General features: G+C 43.6%; 1 protein-coding gene across 2 annotated transcripts in view; it reads left to right on the top strand.

The window, feature by feature from the left end:
• The window catches only part of MAP3K12 (mitogen-activated protein kinase kinase kinase 12), a 130,075-nt gene that overhangs the window by 66,508 nt on the left and 42,376 nt on the right, over positions 1-21,191 (top strand). The window contains exon 1 of one of the 2 annotated variants that reach the window (XM_072991099.2): positions 13,651-13,725. The exons of the other annotated variant lie outside the window; for it this stretch is intronic. The gene's annotated coding sequence lies outside the window, so the exon portion shown is untranslated. Of the gene's footprint in view, positions 1-13,650; positions 13,726-21,191 lie in introns of those variants that run through there. 2 annotated transcript variants of the gene reach the window in all.

Below are 21,191 nucleotides of genomic sequence, written 5' to 3'. Positions count from 1 at the left end.
TGGGTTATTCACCCACAACCATCACCAAACTTGGCAGGCGTGTTGGGGAAAGACATAAGAAGATCTGTTGTGATTCTGGATCCTCTAAGTACCTGGGGGAGCTTTCCTGGGGGTTCCTCTTTGTGACTATATAACTTGTGTTTCCGTGATCCAATATTCACCAAACTTTCAGGAGTTGTAGAAAAGCATCTGAGGAAGCTTCCCCGCACATTTGGTGTCTCTAGGTCATCAGGGTCCAGTGTTATAGCCATTTAAAGTGCAGATGAATCAACAGATCAATTCATCAGTTCATTGAAGAATATTTGTATATTCGTATTTGTTGATTCATTAACCTTGACAAATAACAGATCAAAATGAATTGCCATTTTTTATTCGTCCCCATCTCTAATTATAAACAATTGTAGTGCTCTGTAGTATATCGGTAGAGCAAATAGATTATACAGTCGTGCCCCACTGGACGATTACCCCGTATAACGACGAATCTGCTTAACGTTGAAGTTTTTGCGATCACAAAACGATGGTTTAAATGGGGTTTTTTCGTTTCACAATGATTGGTTCCCTGCTTCAGGAACCGATTTTTGCTTTACAACTATCAGCAAACAGCTGATCATCGGGTTTCAAAATGGCCACCAGCTGAAGAAAATGCCCCCCCGCTTGGACTGATTTTTTGCTTAACAGGCACCAGAAAATGGCCGCCGTATGGAGGATTTTCACTGGACGAGCAGGTATTCAGCCCATTGGAATGCATTGAACAGTTTTCGATGCGTTTCAATGGGTTTTTTTATTTCGTTTGACGACATTTTCGCTCTACAGCGATTTCGCTGGAACGAATTAATGTTGTCAAGTGAGGCACCACTGTATGTAGGATTGTGGCTGAACCTCCAGCTTCTCTAGTTGAAACAGGGGGGATGTTTGATCTGCAACTCCCATCAGGTCTAACTGCCACATCCAATTTTTTTTAACAAATAAACGTTTAAATTAGTTATCTTTATCAGTGTATACTAAAAGACAGAGAAAATTAGAAATGAAATAACACACTTGCAGCCAAGTTCAGCAGAGGCTGTCCGAACAAGAAGGGTATAGCATTATTATTAGTTCAGATCATTTTGTTTCATGACTTCTAGTTAATCAGTACTGTCTATCTTTGCACAGGTCTGTGTGAGTGCAAGGTGAAGAAAGTGATGAATTATCTGGATTCCAGTATTCAATAAAAGGGTGGCATAGCTAATGGTTAGGGATGATCAGAGTTGCAGTGGAACAGTATCTGGAGGGAGGCATATGTTTCCAGTGGTTGGTGTAAACAGCAGAATTGAGAAAGTGGCCTCGGAAACCAATCAGAGGAAGTACAACTGGGCTAAATGGACATGGGTTGTATGGCTCACAACAGGCAGCTTCAAACATTGCTTTCAAACCCAGAAAAGTCCATGCTTTTCCAATAATCCACTTCTGAATAGGTACATATGAACAATTTTAGAGCAGTGTTGCCTGGGGTGGAAACTCTTTCAATGATCATTTGTGGGCAATGTCTTATCTAAGAATCCTGTGCAATAGGGTGAATTCAAATGCCAGCAATCATCTGATGGACATTTAAAATATCTAGCAGCAATGTTCTTGCATCTGCCATGGGTTACTGTAAATTCACGCATGTGCTTCATTACTGAGCTGTGGGCAAAATAAATATTTGTATGCTATCATGCCATAGCAACACCAGTAAAATTCAGAACTCAGTTTCCTCCAAATAGTAGCTTTCAATTTAAATTGTCTTCCTTCCTTCCTTCCTTCCTTCCTTCCTTCCTTCCTTCCTTCCTTCCTTCCTTCCTTCCTTCCTTCCTTCCTTCCTTCCTTCCTTCCTTCCTTCCTTCCTTCCTTCCTTCCTTCCTTCCTTCCTTCCTTCCTTCCTTCCTTCCTTCCTTCCTTTGAAGCAGGAGGAAAGACTTTCAAAACAGTTTTAACATTACTCCATAGGGCAAACTATGGCTCAGATAATTGCTCAAGGTCTAGTAATGGACCTTGGTGAGCATGGACTATATGCAGTGGTCCCTAACCTTTTTGGGACCGTGGACCGGTTGGGGGCGCGGGCTCTGTGTGCAGGGCGACAGGGACACCTCCATGCTCATGGAGGGGCATGTCGTACTCATGTGCATGCCTGCAAGTGCAACACACCCACCTACGAGTGTGACATGCCCCTCCACAAGTGTGACATGCCCATTGTACGTGCGTGCGGGGGTGGAGATCCGTATCCATGGCCCAGTTCCAAGAAGCCCATGGACCGGGGGTTGGGGACCCCTGGACAGTGGCAGGTTTCATCCTGGACATATGCTGATTATCTGGAATCTTGATTTATGACAGCTTTTTGTTAGGGTTGCCTTCCATGTTTATTGTCAGACCATGGTAGTGTCTGTTGTTTGCCATCTGCATCAGCATTACAGGCTAGACCTAAATTTAATCTGGGAAGAAATGTATCAACATCTGCAGAGCCTGGTGTAACAAGCTGCAAAACCACAAACAACAACATTTGCACCAACAATCCCAAATGCTGTCACGTGGCTCAACATTTATATTTACCTCATGATGTGGGAAGGGCAGTCACATCCATGTGGGGGTTTTTTTCTTAATTTTTTCCCTACACTTGGCTTCACCCTTTTATAAACATAGCAAGGTTGTTGTATTTTGAAATGGTGCAGATTTTCCCCTCTGAAGTCTTGCTTTGGCAAAGTTTAATCTTGATAACATACTTTTTACAAACTTGTACCTATCCCATGACGACACTGAGACTTGATTTGCAACCTATTTTGTGCTTCTGCTTGGATTAGGTGGTCACACAGAAACTGAAGATTTTTTCAGAGCCAATGTCCACACTGGCCTCTCAGTCTGATGTCGCCTGATCCATATCACAGCCCACACGCTCCCGTTCCCTTAATCTCGCCCCCAGCCTATCCCCAACTCTTGTTTTATGGTTCATTGTAAAGCTAGTGGACATAGCACTAGGGGACATGGACAGTTTTCCACAGTTCTCCATAACATACAAACACAGAGACATTGTGGAAACATAGTTGTCTGATGTAGTTCATAAGAGTTGTTTCTATTTCATATCAATTTTAATCTCTCTCTCTCTCTCTCTGGTCCATGCAGAGGTGATCTAGTGCTAAACTAATATTTCAGTACAGTGATAAAGTGCTCTAGTGGTAAACTGGGTAGTTTGTTCTAAAAAATAAAAGTATTTCAGAGCGATTAGGGGGAAAGATTCCAGGGGTGAGTGTTTCTGCTGTCCAGAACATCAGACTCAGCTTAGTAGGACACCAGAATGCCACCTCCAGCCATGTCCCCTGTTCCTCTTGGAGGAGAACAACAACAACAATCACATAGTGAAAGGTCTGTTCAAATTGTTCTGGCCTGAGAAAAGTAGAAGCCCCACACTCATCCAGTGCCAGAGGGGGGAAAACCCTCTGTGTCAGGAGTAAAAAAGGGCTGGTCTGATTCAGATTGGCCTTTGTGTCATGCAATCAGTTTAAAAAGAAAGCAAATTCATCAGTTTCACACTCACAGCAAATCCCACAGTGTCTAACCATGTAGTTGTAGCCTCACTGCTGCGGTATCCTAGTGCCTCGTTTCAACTTGAGCACGCTGGCTTTATAGCTAGCACCTTGGACAGCAACTGAAACCACCAGCAGCTGCTTAAATTTGAGGCAGGGAGAGACTTTTTCCCAACTTCTTCCCAAAGGCTTTGTCACTGTGTCATCCAAACTGGATTATCTCTGAAGGATCTGGTTCACCCTCTGGTGCTACTCTAAGATCTGATGTTGTCTTTGGAGACCCAAGTGGACTTTCGGGCTGAAGCACCTTTCACCAGCTAAGACTTGTGTGCCAGGTGCAACCCCCTTGGGACAGATGTTTGCTGACCATCAGTTGGCTATACTCTGGTTTCACTGTGTTTGGATGGATTACAATGGCACACATACTGATTTCCAGTTTTCCTAGTACAAATACTTGCTGCAACCCTATGAATGAGTGATGTCCAAAATGTCCTGTCCTCAATAGTCCAGCTCAGCTCTTGTAAACTCAAGGCTGTGGATTCCATTAGGGAGTCAATCTGTCCCCTACAATCATGCCTCGCTTTACGATTACCCCGCATTACAATGAATCTGCTTCACGATGACGTTTTTGCGATCACTTTTGCGATCACAAAATGATGGTCTAAATGGGGGAATTTTGCTTTGCGATGATTGGTTCCCTGCTTTGGGAACTGATTCTTCGCATTATGATGATCTTTACAGCTGATCGTTGGGTTTTCAAAATGGCCACCGGGTGATTAAAATGGCTCCCCGCTGTGTTTAGGGACGGATTCCTCGCTATACAGGCACCGAAAATGGCCACCGTACGGAGAATCTTTGCTGGACAGTGAGTTTTTAGCCCATTGGAACACATTTAGTGGTTTTCAATGCACTTTTTATTTTCGCTTTACGACATTTTCGCTTAACAGCGATTTTCCTGGAATGGATTATTGCTGTTAAGCGAGGCACCACTGTATTTGGTCTTCTTCTTTTCTTGTTGCTTTCAAGAAAAGCGTTTTTATGCTGATTTTTTAAAAAAAGCATGTTGTCTGCTTTACAAAAGACACATGAGTTCCATTTAATGCCAGAATAACTCCTGCATTTTATCACGTCACAAAGACCGAGCGGCCTTTATGTCTTTGTCCTGGTCTACCTTAGTGTGGAAACCAGTTGCTTTGCAATGCGACTATTGTCATTTTTTTCCCCTGTACTTCAGAACAGGCTTCCACAGTTGCCTCTAACAATAGCTCCATCCCCATCCCTTGCACGTTTGTGTTGTTTTGTCTTTTCTGTATAATATCATTGCTATTTGTCTTTTGCAGCTGCTGCACTTGCTATTGTATCAAAGTTTTTCTAGGTGTTGTACAAAGAGTAAAGAATGACGTAAGCCCTTCAGCTTTGCAATCTAAAAGACATAATACACACACACCCCAAAAATGGGGAGGGGAATGAAGGGGGGGGACATTTTTTAAAAAAAATTAATTCAAACATCAAAAGTTTCCAGTTACTTCATGGCTATGTAGAATGAGATAACAGGCAACTGGTCCCTGGAGAAGGTCTTGTTCTCTCCGCTCTCCCTCCATGGCAGCCAGGAGGGATAGTTGCTAATAGAGAGAATGTTTTGTGAAAGATAAAAGCCAGCTTTCTGGTCTGTAAGGTTTGTGTGTTTTGTGTTCTTTAATTGATTCTGACTTACAGTGACCCTGAGTAGCATTTCCAAGGTATGTGAGATGTTTAAGAGATCGTTTGACCAGTGCTAAACCCCTGCCCCCAAGTTTCTGGAGCTAAGGGGAACTTCGAACCTTGGTGCCCTGAGTCCTGGTCAAGGATTCTGTCCACGACACCACCGGGCTCTCATGTTTTTTGGCGCAACTAAAGCTATTAAGATATTGCCTCTGTTTTGGATTTCCTCCCTATTTCTCTCACTTTTTCCTTCCCACCAGCTCCCTAGAAGAAATTACCTTAATTTCTCTCAGTATTCCTGATTTAACATTGCTCTGGGGATTGTGGGAGATGTTGGCTGCTAGAGAAGGCAGATAAAGATATTAAGGGTTAGATTTGCTAGGATGCTGAGGCTCCAGCAACTGCCCAAGGATAGTAAAAGCTGAGCTGCGACTTCAACTCTCTTTCCACAGGAAAGGTTGGAAGAAACAATTGCAGTAAACCACATAACTCCAACCTAGAGCTCTCAGCTGAAAGCAAATGGTGGGGACATAGGGGTCCCATTCATTCATTCATTCATTCATTCATTCATTCATTCATTCATTCATTCATTCATTCATTCATTCATTCATTCATTCATTCATTCATTCAATGTCTAAGCCCCCCCGTCTGACCAATGATCACTCTGGGTGGTGTACAACAATAAAAATTATAAACATATAATTCAAACCAACCCTAAATTAAAATTAAGATAAATCAGGTGGGGAGACACAACAGATCCTGTACTTCACATAGGTGGTAGCCCTGGATTATGAGGTTCACTAAGAGAAGTCTTGTGCACCTGGCAACACAGTTTTGCATGAGGATGCTCCTTGGAGGCTTGTCCTTTTCCATCCTGCACTCAAGCTGTCATGTTTCACTTTAAATCTCAAGACACTCTCGTGATGAATAGCCAGACCTGGAGCCTGCCAAGAATATAGAAGCACCCCCTGATTAATTACCCCTGGCCAGCTTCAGCCAATTTAATCTCATTTCCGTTTGGTGGGACTTTATTGGCCAGATGAGGTAGATGGCTGTTGCTAAAGGCTCAAGAGTAAATTGGAGCACAACGGAGCGCTTTGCAAGGGGTGTGTGTGTGTTGTATGCAATGCACGTACACATGCAGGAGTGAGTGGAAGAAGCTGGGAGGGCAGGAGAGCAAACTGAAATGGGCCTCCCAATATGGGGCTCTCCTATACATTATGCAAATATAGGTCCCGACTTCCATAAGCTGTATTCGCCACAGAGAACTACAATCCATCACAGTTCCTTAGGAGCACATCTTTTTGGTACCCTTTATGATGTGTCCTTCTTGCATTCAACATTTTAAGTATGTGCACAGAACAACTGTTCACCTACCTGTAAACATGTTTGAGTCTGGTTTTCTTGTGTCTTTCTTGCTCGTGTTGAAGTACACTTGAAGGGGAGAAAAACGCCCCATAGTAATGTTTTTGAAACTGAAATCCAATTAGATACATACAGCAGGAGTGGGCACTGGTGGCTTTTAATGGACTGTTGAACTTGAGTTCCCATCAGATCTAGCCAATACAGCCAACGACGAGAGAGTCTGGAAGTGTCCATCTGACAGCACGTGGAAGGGCATGGTTACCCAAGATTGTGGGTGTGGGGTATTAGGAAAGATGGTACTTTGAAGCGCAAAATAACTGACATCTGGATTTCCTTTCTGCACAGATTTGGACGCTTTTCTACTTTTCAATAGAAACCCAAATTCAAGTTTTAAAACTTTAACATTCTAATTTAATCCAGAAAATTTAGTTTTGCTTGGTTGAAGGCCATTGACCTGCACTGATTTTTCAAACACCTGAATGTTTTCAGGCTTCTTCATTTTATTTCTTCCTGTTACAACTGCGGGGTTATTATATTAATGCTCTATAGGTCTGTATGCTTGATAGCTCAGTGAGTCAGGTATCTGGCTGTGAACCGAGAGGTTGGGAACTTAATTCCCCACCGTGTGTCCTGGGAGAGGAGCCAGTCTGTGGAGCAGCACAGTCCCAGAGCATCCCCAGAAGAAAGGAATGGCCATCTACTTCTGAATTTTTCACACCTAGGAAGTCCTGGAAAGGGTGGCTTTAAGTTGCAATGGACTCAAGAGCACACTGTTGTTGTTGCTGCTGTTAGCTTTATACCATGCTTGTCCCCTTGTACAAACAAGTAGAGATTTTAGTAGTTTATTATTGATTTATATATTATTTTAAGAACATCCAAATGCAAATCTATAGCTCATTTCCAGTATACAGAGTTCTCGGATATACTGTATGTTACATTTTTAGTCTACAAGTTTCAGAGTCCTACAGCTACTGGCCATGCTGGTTGTAGTACTCAGTTCTAACAATAACAACAGCAACAGTGACAACATTTCAGTTCCTTAACAGTAATCCTTCCAACAGCTAAACGAGGCAGACTGGTCCCTGTGTTGCAAATAAATGGTGCGTGATGTATGAGCCTCCAGATGTTAACCACAGTTCCCATCATTCATTGCCCATTGGCTATGCTACTTAGGGCTGATTAGAACTGCAGTCTGACATCAGCAGAAGCATCACATGTTCGTGCAATTCCCAGTTGAACTGAGTGGATCCAACTTGTAGCCCTCCAGATGTTTTTAGAATTCATCTGATGAGATTCAGTTACATTAGGATACCAGTGTACTTGCTAGGGCTGGGCCAAGGACAGCAGTCCAAAGTGATCCCAGAACCCAGGGACAATATCACTAACTGGGATCAAAGGGGAAGTAAAAACAACAACAACAACCAGGAATGATGGAACACATTAGTAGAGAGATAGGGAACATGCATGCACCCCCTCCAAATCTTCTTGGACTGCAATTATTTTTCTTGCTTAGCTATGCTGGCTAAGGCTGGTGGGGAGTTGTAGACCAATTGCATCTGGGAGCTGATCATGCTGCATCCCCAACTCAAAAACACCTTGTTGCACAAAATGAGACTCAACTAAAGTAACAAATCCTTTTACATGCCTTCGAGTCAATGAGATTCCAATGGTTAGACTGGGTGAGTGGAGTTAGTCCAGGGCCCAAGTTGTTGAAATGTTATCGAACGGGAACTCCCAGCTTTCTTCACCTTGGATTGTGCTAGCTACAGCTGGAGAGAATTTCAGTCAGCAGTATCTGGAAAGCCGCCCTTTGCCCAACTCGGACACAGAAGAAGGCTGCCAGTCCCCTGGAGCTCTTTGGCTCCCCATGGACTGAATTTTTAAAAAAGGAGGTGGGGAACAGAAAGGAGATGTTTGTACATAGATGCAAGGCAAAAAGAAATGGAACCTTTTTGTGTCAACAGGTGCACACATATAGAGTAAGACACAGAGATAGAACTAAGCGAGCGATGAGTCACAGCTCGCAGCCCTGCCTAGGAAATACTGTTCTATTTTGAGTATGTCCTTTGGCTCAGAGGATCTCTCCTGGGCAGGTTTACATATGTGCGAGAAAAGAATGAATATTGGTGAAAAGGTTCGCAGCAGGCATGGCCAGTGGCCTGCCTTGAGGGGTCAGCTTGGTGCTTTGCTAAGGTCCAGCAGCAGCAGCCAGGTGCAAAATTGTGGTGGTAGTGTGGATGTGCGTACACATGTACAGTACTGGAACATTGCTATGGATGAGAAAGTCAGCCAACCCAGCTGCTGCTGGTGGCAGTGATGGGCTTACAGACACTGTCAGCTCTTTGGGAGTTTTTTAAATTAACTTGGGATAGGGTATGGGATACAGAGGGTAAAGGGAAATGTAAGGGGGGGGAAGAGGAGGGGGAGGAGAAACACAAAATATATTGACATCCAGTCTATTCATATTGCAATATCAAAATTCACACTTTCCACTTTTCTACTATTCGCTGCCCTCCAGATTTTAATTCACATTTACATCCTAGTTTAGATCTATGTTATTCAAACACTATCTATAAAAGTTTGAAGCCCTTCTAATTTGATAATAAATCATCTAGCACACTACCAGCAGATTCCAGTTTACCTTTGGGTCACCCCTAAAATGTTGGACTTCTGCTTTCATATTTGTTCAGTCCTATCTGTGGGTCAATGACTGGGGTGCACCTCTTGCCTGCTAGATCACCTCTTCAACATTATATTACCTGTTATATGACAGTGGTGACAACAGTGATGGCAGTAACCCCATTTATAGAGAGAAGAGAGCCCAGGACGCTAGACTAACAGGTTTCCTTAACTTTGCTTTGTTTTCTAATATATACTGTACATTTTCCTATTTTGAAGATTTTTCCAGAGAATTGTAAAATTTGTGAGTTTTCAGTTTGTTGAAGAGTATTTTATTTCATTTTTCATTCACTTCCTGGGTAGGCTCAGCCCATTCTTACCTCAATGCTTCTGAATATCAGGTGCTGGGAATGGAAAATACCAAAGGACTGCTGCCATATTGTGTGATTCTCAGACGCACCTGGCTAGAGATTGTGGGAAAACAGAATGCTTAAATTTGGGTGGGCTGGACTGTTTCTTATACCTGAAGTACAGCTATGTATTTCTCACTCACTTATTTTCAGCTCACAATTTTTGCTGGAACCACTGGCCAGCCTGAGGAGAAGCGGCTGTCCTTTCCGCCCTTCCCCTTCCTCCAGGTGAAAAATTGGCAAGTACAGCAGCTGCAGCTGTATTGCCTCATTTGTGAAAAATTTGAGGAATTCCGCATAATTTTTAGAATCTGGGCTTTCTTGTCTTCAATATTTAAATTTGTTTCTCCCCCACGTAGCCAAAATTTTAAAAAAAGAGACTATAGTATATAAATTTGCACATCTAGAGAACAAACCCATTTATTAGATTAGCAGATCTATCAGGGTGCATGTGCCTAGTGATGAAAAATATCAACCAGGTATTTGGCTTCTGTAAAAAAGAAATACTACTGCTGCTGCTGCCGCTGCTGCTAGTATCAGCAGCAGCAGCAGCAGCAGCAGTAGTTCTTCTTCTTCTTCTTCTTCTTTACAGCAGCCAAATACCTGGTAGTACTAATACTAGCAGCCATCGTAGTAACAGTGTTCCATGTTGGGGATGATTAGGAGAGGAACTGAAACCTGTCAATATCACACTCTGTTATTGAGGTTTAGACCTCTGGCTATAGAGCCAGAGCTTGGGAGTTGACAATTCCTCACTGTGCCTCCGTAACAAAGGCTGATCCATAGAGTCCCTTCCGGCTCTGCATTTCTAAGACTACGCATATGAAATATAAGAACCAGATCATTGTAGAAAAGTGCAGATAAAGTAATCAGCAGGCTGAGGGGAAAGACTATTACATTCCGGGCTCTTTAGTTTAGAGAGTCGGGGTCTCCAAACTACGGCCCACAGGGGCACATCTGACCTGCCTTGCCATTTTACCTGGCCCATTCCCTTTAGCCCGTGTATGCACATGCATGGGGGGTATTGTGTGTATATGCATGCAGGCATGTGGGTGGGCATCCATGCGTGCGTGCAGGGGGGGCATGTGTGCAGCTGCACACATTTCTATTCCTTCAGCCCTCAAAAATGGTGAAAATATCTGGTGTGGCCCTCAGTCAAAAGTTTGGAGACCCTTGGTTTAGAGGGAAAATAAGTAAGGGGAGAACATTACAAAAATGCATGAAATTAGACATAATGTGGATAAAACTGAAGAATTTGTTCTTCTCTTCACATAACACACAGTTGGGCTGTAGAATTCACAATCCCAAGATGTTATAATATGCCTTCAACATGGACATCTCTGAGAGAGATTTGACACATTTATGGTGGACATGATTGTCAATGACTATTGATTCTGACTATTGATTCTATATCATATTAATCTATAGCAAAGACAACACGTCTCTGTATAGCCACTTCCTGGGGACACAAGCAGCAGGATGTTGCTGCGCTCATGTCCTGCCCGTGGGCATCTCATAGGCCCCTGGTTGTCACACTGGGGAGAAGACTGGGCTAGATAGTCCTTTGGTCCTTTTGTAATTATGAACAAAGCATGCACAGACAAGACTATGAACGGAGGTTCATGTTTGATTGTCAGCAGGTTATTACAGCACTGAACATCTGATAGAAAACAGGAATACAAAGTGGACATGGGTCCCAGTGTGTGCATGTTGTATGTCACCAAGGTTTCAGTTTCCCCATTGACATTGTGTGTGTTATCAAGCCACTTAGGACTTAACAGTGATCTTATGAATTAGAGATCTTCAAAAGAACCTGTTGTTGACAGCCCTGCTCAGCTCTTGCAAACTCAAGGCTGTGGCTTCTCTTACTGAGTCAATCCGTCTCATATTTGGGTCTCCTCTTTTCTTGTTGTCTTGACATTTCCTAGCATTATTATTGTCTTTTCCAACAAGTTTTGTTTCTGCCCAATGTGCCCAAAGTGGCTGGATGGCACATAGCAACAGAAGTGCTACTGTGCTGAGCAGAGCTGAATGATTACACCTCACGTTTGAATCCCACTTTTTAAGATGATCAAAGCACTGTTCTCTTAGTTCTCTTTCCAGCAGCCTTGTGAGGTAGGCTGCTGTTGTTAGCCCTTTTTGCACAGCGAAGGTCACCCTGTAAAAAATATGGCTTGCCTGCAGTCACCTCGAGAATTCATGGCCTCAACTGAGGACTTGCTGGCTCCAGGCTCATGTTCTTAACTGCTATGCTGTTCTAGCTCAATGATAAGCCAGTCCAGGTAAGAGACTGCATTATTTTAACTAGAATCAGTGGCTGCATAGAGCCAACCTGTAAGTTGCAAGGGACGCCTGGCCACTAGTTAGCTAAATAAATCATGTGACATGATGAAATTCCACCTTTTTTAAAAAAAATCATCCTCCAACTTGATTTCATCGTTGTGGATGACTGTCCCACTCGCTCTAATGCCCCAAACATCAGATCTACGATGTCACAAAAAGGCTAGCAATTTGTTCACTTTTTACAATGTTTTTGTCAAATTTTTACTGCCAGGAAATGAGGAGCAGTTTTTGAGATATTCTGTCTCGGGTACCAAGGAACAGGGCTAGTTCTGTACACCGTGCAATGCATCTTGATTGAGGAGGGGACGATTTCCTGTCCTGTCTCAGACAACAGAAGATCTTGGGTTAGACCTGTTGCAGAGTTCTGAATTTCTGGTAAAAATTTCTTTTTACCGATATGCGGTAAAAGTACAGAGATTCACAGAGAATAATAAACTACAAGTTCCTCAGATAATCTACCCCTTCCCCATTAACTAGCACTTCAAGTCTCAGTGATTCCCAGTGCGGTTACAATGGACAGAGTGATGGACTAGGACTCTGTTGAACAGGGTTTGAATCCTCACTTTGTCAAGGAAAACTCAATGGGGGAGTGAAACTTGTAAAACCACCCCTTAAATATCTCATTTATCTTGAAAGCTCCGCTCAGTCGGTTCCAAATTTGACAGCACAGAACACGCAAACAGAGTCTCAGTGACACTCTCTGAGACACTTGTAGAAGAAAGAATTTTTAAAAAATTTAATTAATTATGAACTGATCAACAGCAAATGAACAACTGTCTTCAACAGACTAAAGAGAGGGAAAGAGACTTAATAATAATCATGTGCTGTCAAGCCAATTCTGACATATGACTAACTTTTTCAGGGCTTTCTAGGTAGAGAGTACTCAGAACTGGTTTACCCTTCCCTTCTTTTGAGGGTGTCCTGGGACTGTGCAGCTTGTCCAAAGCCACACAGGCTGGCTCTACAGGCAGGAGGCACAGCAGGGGGAATCGAACTTTGACCAGATACCTTGTACACCACTGAGCTATCCAGCCAGCTTCGTTGACTCATTAGGATTCATATAAGTGTTGACTTCCCTTCAACCATTGATTCAATGGGTCTGTCTGTAGCCTAGACCAGCAAGAGGATCCTCACCTAGGTATCTGAGTTGCCGTTGCCACCCCAGCGGTGATTTTTGGAGTGGTGGGCATGACAGCATGCTCCAACTGGAAACACAGGAGTACAATGAGCAGGAGGCTACCTTTTCTTCTACTGCCCACCCCCATCAGTTTTACACAAATGAACATGTGGTGACATAGACAAAAAGAGAGAGAGAGAGAGAGAAGAGAAGAGATGGGGGGGAGCAGAAGGGAGGAAGAAAAGAAAGGTGGAGAATAGGTGCTGCAGCTGCTGCTGTCCCCCCCCCCCCCCGGCTGCCCCTCGCACCCTCTCCTGCCTGGGGCCTGAGCCCCCAGCACGTCAACCCCCAGATGGCACCACTTCACCTTGGCTTCTGCATTCCATCGCGATGACATCAGTAGCTGAGCCAGTGAGCTACCTGCAGCAGCTGAGAACGGCCGCCAAGGCAGCCCATTGGCTGGATCCTGGTTGTGTGAGGAGGGGAAGGAATGGAGAGATTAACTAAAGACATGAGGAGAGGAGAGGATGGAGGGAGGGAGGGAGGGAGGTGGGGGAAAGAGGGAGAAATTGGAAGAGGCAGCTAGCCAGAGGAACCCAGACCGCAGCAGCAGCAGCAGCAACAGGACAGCACATGGGTAAGAAAAGGAGCAAGGTGGGAGGGTGTGTTTGGGGGTGTGCGTGGATGGTTTGAAAGGTAAATAGCTGCACAGTTTGTTACTGCCCAGGATGGATGCCGAGACAACACTGAAAAGGTGGCATGGCTTTAGGCAGGGGGATTGGGGGGTGGGGGCATGCAGCAGCCCTAAACTGACCCGGTGTGGATGTTTGCTGATGCTTGCCCCCAGGCATGTGCAGGATTTGCTGTCTTTCCTATCTCAAACAGGTAGGAAGATGCTGTTTGTTTTAAATGAAATGATTACCTCGTGTGTCCTGAGGGTCGCTGAGTGGGCTGTTAGGTCTGCCTTGGGGCTGTTTAAGGAGGTTGGGAGGGGGAGGTGATGGGAGGTATGCCACTACAGCTCTTTCCTGGAGAAATGCTCCAACCAAGAAGCTCGTGGAGAAGAAGAAAAACAAAACCACATGGCAACAAAACCAGGGCTGGGAAAAGCAGGTTCAGTCCACAGAGGGGGGAACTATCTGGCTCAGAGCTCAGAAGTTAACACTATTTCAAAAGAGTCTTTGGAAGAACCTAAGTTAAGGAGAGGCAGTACTGACCAATGGTTGGGGAATAATGCCTGTGCTGGGTTGACTGGACAAAGAAAAACTGAGCAAGCCCCTCTGGTGTTACAGAGACAGCGAAGATGTCAGGGAGAAGGTTTGAGGCTTGTCCACTAAGACTGTGCCCTGGCTCTCTTAGAGCTGCAATCCTATACAAACTTACCTCAGGGGAGAATTGTACTAGGATTTAAGAGAGGTGGAAGTTTGTGCATCAGATTGTGATGTTAGACATTGTGTCCAGAACTGGGGAAACAGGCTGATCTCCAGTCGCTTTTGAGGGAAAGGGGGGTGGGGGGAAGAGCTGTTGAATCGGAGGAGTTAACTTCATGGAAACTTAAACGGATGAAGAATAGTGGTATTCTAAAAGAATACAGGAACTTGGCTAATTTTGGATGAAATTGTGCAGGGAGAACTAAAGAGAGTGACCAAAGGGAGAACATGTCTCCCTATTCAGCTTTGGCAGTAGGTCTGTACAGAGATCTCAGGGCTGGCTACCCAGTAGTCCACCTGTCGCTGTGCATCCCATTACAATTCGAAGATCCATTGAAAGCACCAGTTCAAAGAGGTGTCAGCAACTGGTCCCCCTTGGGCCAAATCCAGGCCCTTGCATGATGGTATGCTCCCTCCACTCCCCATTATAAAACCCAGAAGAGAGAAAAGAAGGTGCAGGCATGTGCCATACCTGGCAGCAGGCTGGCCCAATATCATTTCAATGGGCTCCTGTGAGATTTGGACCCAAAGTCAATCACTTCCTTGCCAAAAGCTGCAGGAAGTATTTATTCCTTTGGTAAAAAATGGGCGGTGACAACAGGTCAGGTCACTGCTATGTCTAGTCCAGTTTTGGTTGCTCTCAGAGAAGTTAACTCTTGGACTACAGCTCCCAGAGAACTCTGCCTGTTGTGAGAGCTGCATGTATTCTGGGTCACACATTCTGGGATTTGTTGTCCAGAAAATTTAATGTTTCTGGTTCCTTTAACTAGCAGCCAGCTGTCCAAATCTTGGGCCAAAGTTTTGACCCCACCTCAAACTGTGAAATCCTTTGTAACTTGAAATGACAGAGAGTGAATCTGGGATCTCAGACAAGCAAGGCAAGAGATTTTACTCCAGATCTGTGAAGATCTGCTCGAGGATTAGCCAGGGATCATAAAAACAGGAGGAGAGAGAGAGGTGTTCTCTTTGGCTGATCTACAGATGTGGGTCTCCTGCACTCTGGAGATTCATTACATGTTCAGACTGAGTAGCTTTTGGAAATGTTTGAGCATCCCTTTTGAAAGGTCAGGGATAATCCAGTGTGAGACGAGGTATCTTACATTTATATGTGCTGCTTTTTCAAACGGAGGATTTTATTGCCTGTTACATGCCCAGGTTCCTTTTAGAATTATTGCTGCCAGCAGTGAACTTTTGAAATTATTTGAGTTATAAAATGGAATAAATGAATAAATCTATCCATTAATTATTTCGCAAATAGAATGACACCCCTGGGTTCAGGACAAAGTTTTGGAAGATCTGAGTCAGGGTGCTGAGCAGAGGACTTAGAAACATAGAACAGTGGAGTTGGATGGGGCCTAGAAGGCCATTGCAGCCAATCCTCTGTTCAAAGGAGAAATCCAAATCAAAGCAGATCTGACAGATGGTTGTCCAATTTTCTCCTGAATGCCTCCAGTACTGGAGCACTCACCACCTCCCTAGGTCATTGGTTCTGTTGTTGTACTGCCCTAACAGTTAGGAAGTTTTTCCTGATAGTCAGCCTAAATTTGGCTTCCTGTAGCTTGAGCCCATTATTACATGTCCTGTACTCTGAGATGATCAAGAACAGATCCTGCCCCTCCTCTGAATGACAGCCTTTCAAGTATTTGAAAAGTGCTGTCAGATCTCTCCTCAGCCTTCTTTTCTCAAGGCTAAACATGGGCACTTCTTTCAGTCTTTCCTCAGAGGACTTGGTTTCCAGTCCCCTGATCATCCTTGTTGGACTTCTTACATCCCATGTTTCTTCAGTCCCCAGGTCCCCCAGCTTACCCCCAACCCAGTCCTTGCTCCTCCACCCTCCTGACTTGGTCCCATTGAGCCACAAGGACGTTGGGATTCAGGAGCTTTCTGCTCAGTGGCCACACTGGGCACGCCAGTGTTATTCCTGTGGCCAGATATGGCAGTGACTTTCCAAGAAATCATTGAGGTTTAAAAAAAATTTAACCACAGCAACAAGAATCTTCTAGCTAGCCACGGCTAGTGGGAGCACTGGCTGAAGGATAGTCCAAAAAAGTAATGTTTTTCCAAAGAGATGAAGGGAGTTGGAACTCCAGAGGGTGTAGGCACACTTTGCTACAAAAGAGAACTCCCTTCACTCAAGAGAAACATGAGGAGTTAAAAAAAAAAACAGGCAAGTTTTGGAAAGCCCTAAATTTGAGAACCTTTGTTCTCCCCTTTCTGTCAGTTTGATAATATTTCTGGGTTGAATCAAGGTTTATCCATGGTTAAAGTTGACCCACTGAATTTGAGAGGTCTTTAAATTGCCAGGACTAACTACGATCCCATTAATTTTTGAAGGGTTTGATCTAATTGTGATTTAATATAAATCACACTTTAAATTATTTCTCCATTATTTCTCTTGGCAAAAAGGGGAAGCTTAAATCTGCTCTACTTGTGTAGCCTTCTGTGTGTCTCTCTGTAATGAGCTGTCCATTCCTCTGTCTATGCCTCTCACTCCATGTATTTCACCATCCACTCCTCAGCTTTCCTGTCTGTTTTTGTACTGGTATAAATGTTTACTTGTCTACCTAACTAGTCTCTGTTATTCTAGGTATCTAAATGCCTAAAAGCAATGCTTCCCATCCTTGGGTGGACAGATGTTCTTGAACTACAACTCCCAGAAATCCTGGCCAGCACAGCTTGTAATTAAGGCTTCTGAGAGTTTTAGTCCAAGAACATCTGGGGACCTATGTTTGGGAACCAATGGAAGATGGGTTCTTATTCTGCAGTCTTCAGGCTCCTAGGCGTCCTTGGATGCGCTTCAGGGGATCTGTGAGCCAATATCAAAAAAGAGACAGTTTTTAAAATATGTTTTCTTCCATGACTTTGAAAATACTCCTTGTGAGGAAAGAAATGTATGTCAAATTATACATTTTTTTAAAAAAGTGGGCTAATAAAGGTATCACCTACTCCCACACTTGCAGTTACGTCAAATTATGTTATTAAAGTAATGTTTTGCTTTGGTGAGAGGGTCCACAGGTTTCAAGAGATTCTCAGAGGGGTCTGTGACCCCAAAAGGTTAATGACCCCTCATCTTCAGTGTGCAGACACTAATGAATGTGGGGCCTACTCTTATAGACTCATTCTGCTCCATCTATCATAGATGCATCCAGTATGCAAATATACTTAACATTTTGAAAAGCACCCTATGTGTCTAATGAAGAATACTGCTATGCACTATAGCATATTTGTTAAAGTCAGTGTGATGGTCTATAACTTACATCCACCAGGATGGGACTTTCTGATTTCCTCAAACTCATCTTTTGGTGCAGAATCCACCCAGAGCTAGACTTAAGAAGGAAGTATTCTGCAGCATGGTCAGCTAAAGAGTCTCTCCCATTTTCCAGCTGCTCATGATGTGCAGTGTTTTGAAACCTACAAAACTTCCCAAAATGTATTACTTTTAGTACTTGTGGTACCTTTTTGTCCCAACCAATGTAACATATTAGGACCACCACCACCCCACCTTCCCAAAAAGGGGTCTTCCAGGCTGTTTTCCATGATGTTGAGGAGCAAAAGTGACATGTTCTGCTTGTCAGTAGATTGGCCCCATTCCAGGGGTGGGACTGGAATAATGGCTGGGTTCAGAAAATACAAGATGTGTACATTTTGCCCAAACTCTAGCTCTAGTTTTAATTCTAACCTTAAAGTTCAATATATTGGAATCTCATAGAGTCAGAAAATGTCCTGGAAATCACCCAGTGGCTGAAATCTGTTGCTTAACGTAGTAACTCACACAAGACTGAGTGCTCCAATGCTGGAGACATTCAAGAAAACATTGGACAACCATCTATGAGATCTGCTTTGATGTAGACTCCTGCACTGAGCAGGAGGTTGGACTTGATGGTCTTCTAGGCCCTTTCCAACTCAATGATTCCAAGATTCTTAGAGTATGCCTATTGAATTAGTGGGAATTTGGTAAGTCAATTCATCTGTAAGTCCTTTTGATTCATATGGGCCTATTCTATTTGTCCCTAAGCAATAGGATTCCGGTCATAGTAAGTTAAAAAGAAAAAGAAAATCCAACTTGATGGAAGTTATGGTGCCCCCAGGGACCCTTTGTTGCTTTTCCCTATGACAACACAGGGAAGTGGATTGCAATTTTGACCACTTGTGGAGTTGTCCAGTACAGTGGTTCTTAACATGGGCGATAATGCCCCCCAGGGGGCGATTTCATTTTTCAGGGGGGCGATAGAACGAAAAGGGGCGGCGTGGGGGCTCTGGAGCAGAAGGGGGCGGTAGGGGGGCGCTGGAGCAAGCCAAACCTGTGAAGATGGCTGCAGCCTTTTTACAGTGTGCATGAATGTATATATTTTCCTCCAATTTTAATTTAGTTTCAGACTTTTTGTCTTGAAATTTTTAGTTCCTGCATTTGTTTTTATGCCCTTTTTATATTTCTTTTTGCGTCTTAAAATTCACTTGCAACTAAATCATTAAATGTTACTTTTTGGGGGGCATTTCATTTTCTTGGAATTTAATTTTGTTTTCAGGGGTCATTGGATTTAAGTGTCTTAAATAAAATAAATAAATAAATAAATAAATAAATAAATAAATAAATAAATAAATAAATAAACAAACAAACAAACAAACAAACAAACAAACAAACAAACAAATAAAAAAGATATCATCACCGCGGGGAGGGGGCGATGATAACTTCCTCAATGGCTCAAGGGGGCGTTTCTTTCAAAAAGGTTAAGAACCACTGGTCCAGTACAATCTCTTTCCCGGCGATCACAATGAAATGCACTCCAGACCAGTCCCAAACTATATCCAAGTTGGATCTTTTGATCCAGCTATAGAGCCTGTCTTTTACAGGGGGGCAGGCTGGAGTGATTTTCCAGCAGACAGAAGGGCTGCTTTAAGGGTATTCACTCCTGTTAACATGATTCTTTCCATTACAATCTTTGGACATCTCCTGTACCTTACTGTTTCTTCTCTGACAAACTTACACTGCCATCTTGTTGTGCCTCTCGCTTCTTCCATTCATCCAGCTTAGTTTTTGACATGGTTTCTTTCCTCTGGCTTCTTCCCCAACCTTCACTGCCCTTCTGTCCCTATTGTCTGGCCAGGCATAACCCCTCCTCTGGTCAAAGGTGTCCTCTTTTTTTAACCCAGGACTGGAATCTCCCACAAAAATCAGGATCAATTTTATTGTCTCTCTAATGTCATCGTTCCCCAAAGTCTCAGCCAGCAGGACCAAGGATCATGGATGCTGGGCATTGCAATCCATTGGTTGGGAACATTGCTCTAGGAAAATGATGGGGAGAGAAGCTGGCTAAAATTGTCTGGAAAGAACGGCCTGAAAAAACTAGAGAACGTAATGAGTTTGCTTAAACAGAGGAGAGTGCTTATAACAGAAAACAGCATTCTTCCCTTCTTGCCCAGAATGGCTGATTGTCTGGGTGTGAGTTGAAATCACACTTTGAATCTGTAAGGCTCTTGAACTCCTTGCCTGGTTGGCTTCCTTGATGAGGGAGGTGGGGATGTGGCAAACCAAAGTTAATCAAGAGAGACACACCATTATCTTATGCCGCCCTTGATGCCACATGCTTCTACAAATGTTGTCTGTAAGAAGGGAGGCCCATGAGCTTCGTTTGCATACACACAACTAATGAGCCAATCACTGGTCTCTCCAGCAGAGTACAGGAGAGGTGAGAGAGCAAGGGAGCAGCTGATCCATCCTATGATAGCAGCTGTTTCTGTTGATGTCTCAGCACAGCCAGAATCTTGGGACAACCCCCCCCCCACACACACACACACAGTCTTCTGTTATTACTGGCACAGGACCAGGTTTCCTGAAATTATGTGGGGGCAAATATGAGCTTCATTTGTGCATTGTTGGTAGAACTGAGGGCTAGTATCCATTTTGCAATTGTGAGCAGAGCAGGATGCAAAATTGTATTGTGCAATGCAGTTCCACAACACAAACATCTCTCTCTTTCCCTCTCTCTCTCTCTCTCTCTCTCTCTCTCTCTCTCCTTTGCACACACCATAATCTGTGTTTCTACTGGAATTTTATAGAAAAGACAGACAAACTAGTTATCTGTCACTTGGTTCACTACACCATGCTCCACTGTATTTTTCTCAGCTGACCTTGGGCAAGTCTTCAGATCCCCCATCGTGGAGAATATCCCTGGACCTGCTTCTTGTTACGGTAGAGCAATGACTATGAGTCAGTCCTGACTATGAGTCAGTCCAGCTCTGGTTCTAAGGAGGTGAAGGGCTTTGTGGAGCCATACTCAGGAGAAAGTGAGAGAGACTTACTTTGAGTGATGCAATGCAAGCAAAGGAAGAGTCAAAAGAAAAGAATTCTGCATTTTGCTGAAAAATCCAGAACCCCCAAACCCAGTAGTCAATGTGCTGCTGCCTTTGTGTTTAAATAGTCTTGGCTGTAATCCAGCCAAAGGCAAACACTTTTCAGTCCCACTGATTTCAAGTTAAGCATCTTAGCACACTTTTGCAAAAGTGGGTTGCTGCAAGTCTAATGGCAGCATAATCTCACACATAATCACAAAAATAAGTCTCCTTGATTTCAGCTACATTTATTTCAAAGTAAGTGGGGCCTGAACTGGACATCTCCATAATAATCAAGGGCCACAGAACGACCACATTAGACAATAACCACAGATTTCTCCGC

This window comes from Pogona vitticeps, chromosome 2, assembly GCF_051106095.1.
Source record: "Pogona vitticeps strain Pit_001003342236 chromosome 2, PviZW2.1, whole genome shotgun sequence".
NCBI lineage: Eukaryota > Metazoa > Chordata > Lepidosauria > Squamata > Agamidae > Pogona > Pogona vitticeps.
This window is presented reverse-complemented; position numbering and strand designations above follow the sequence as displayed.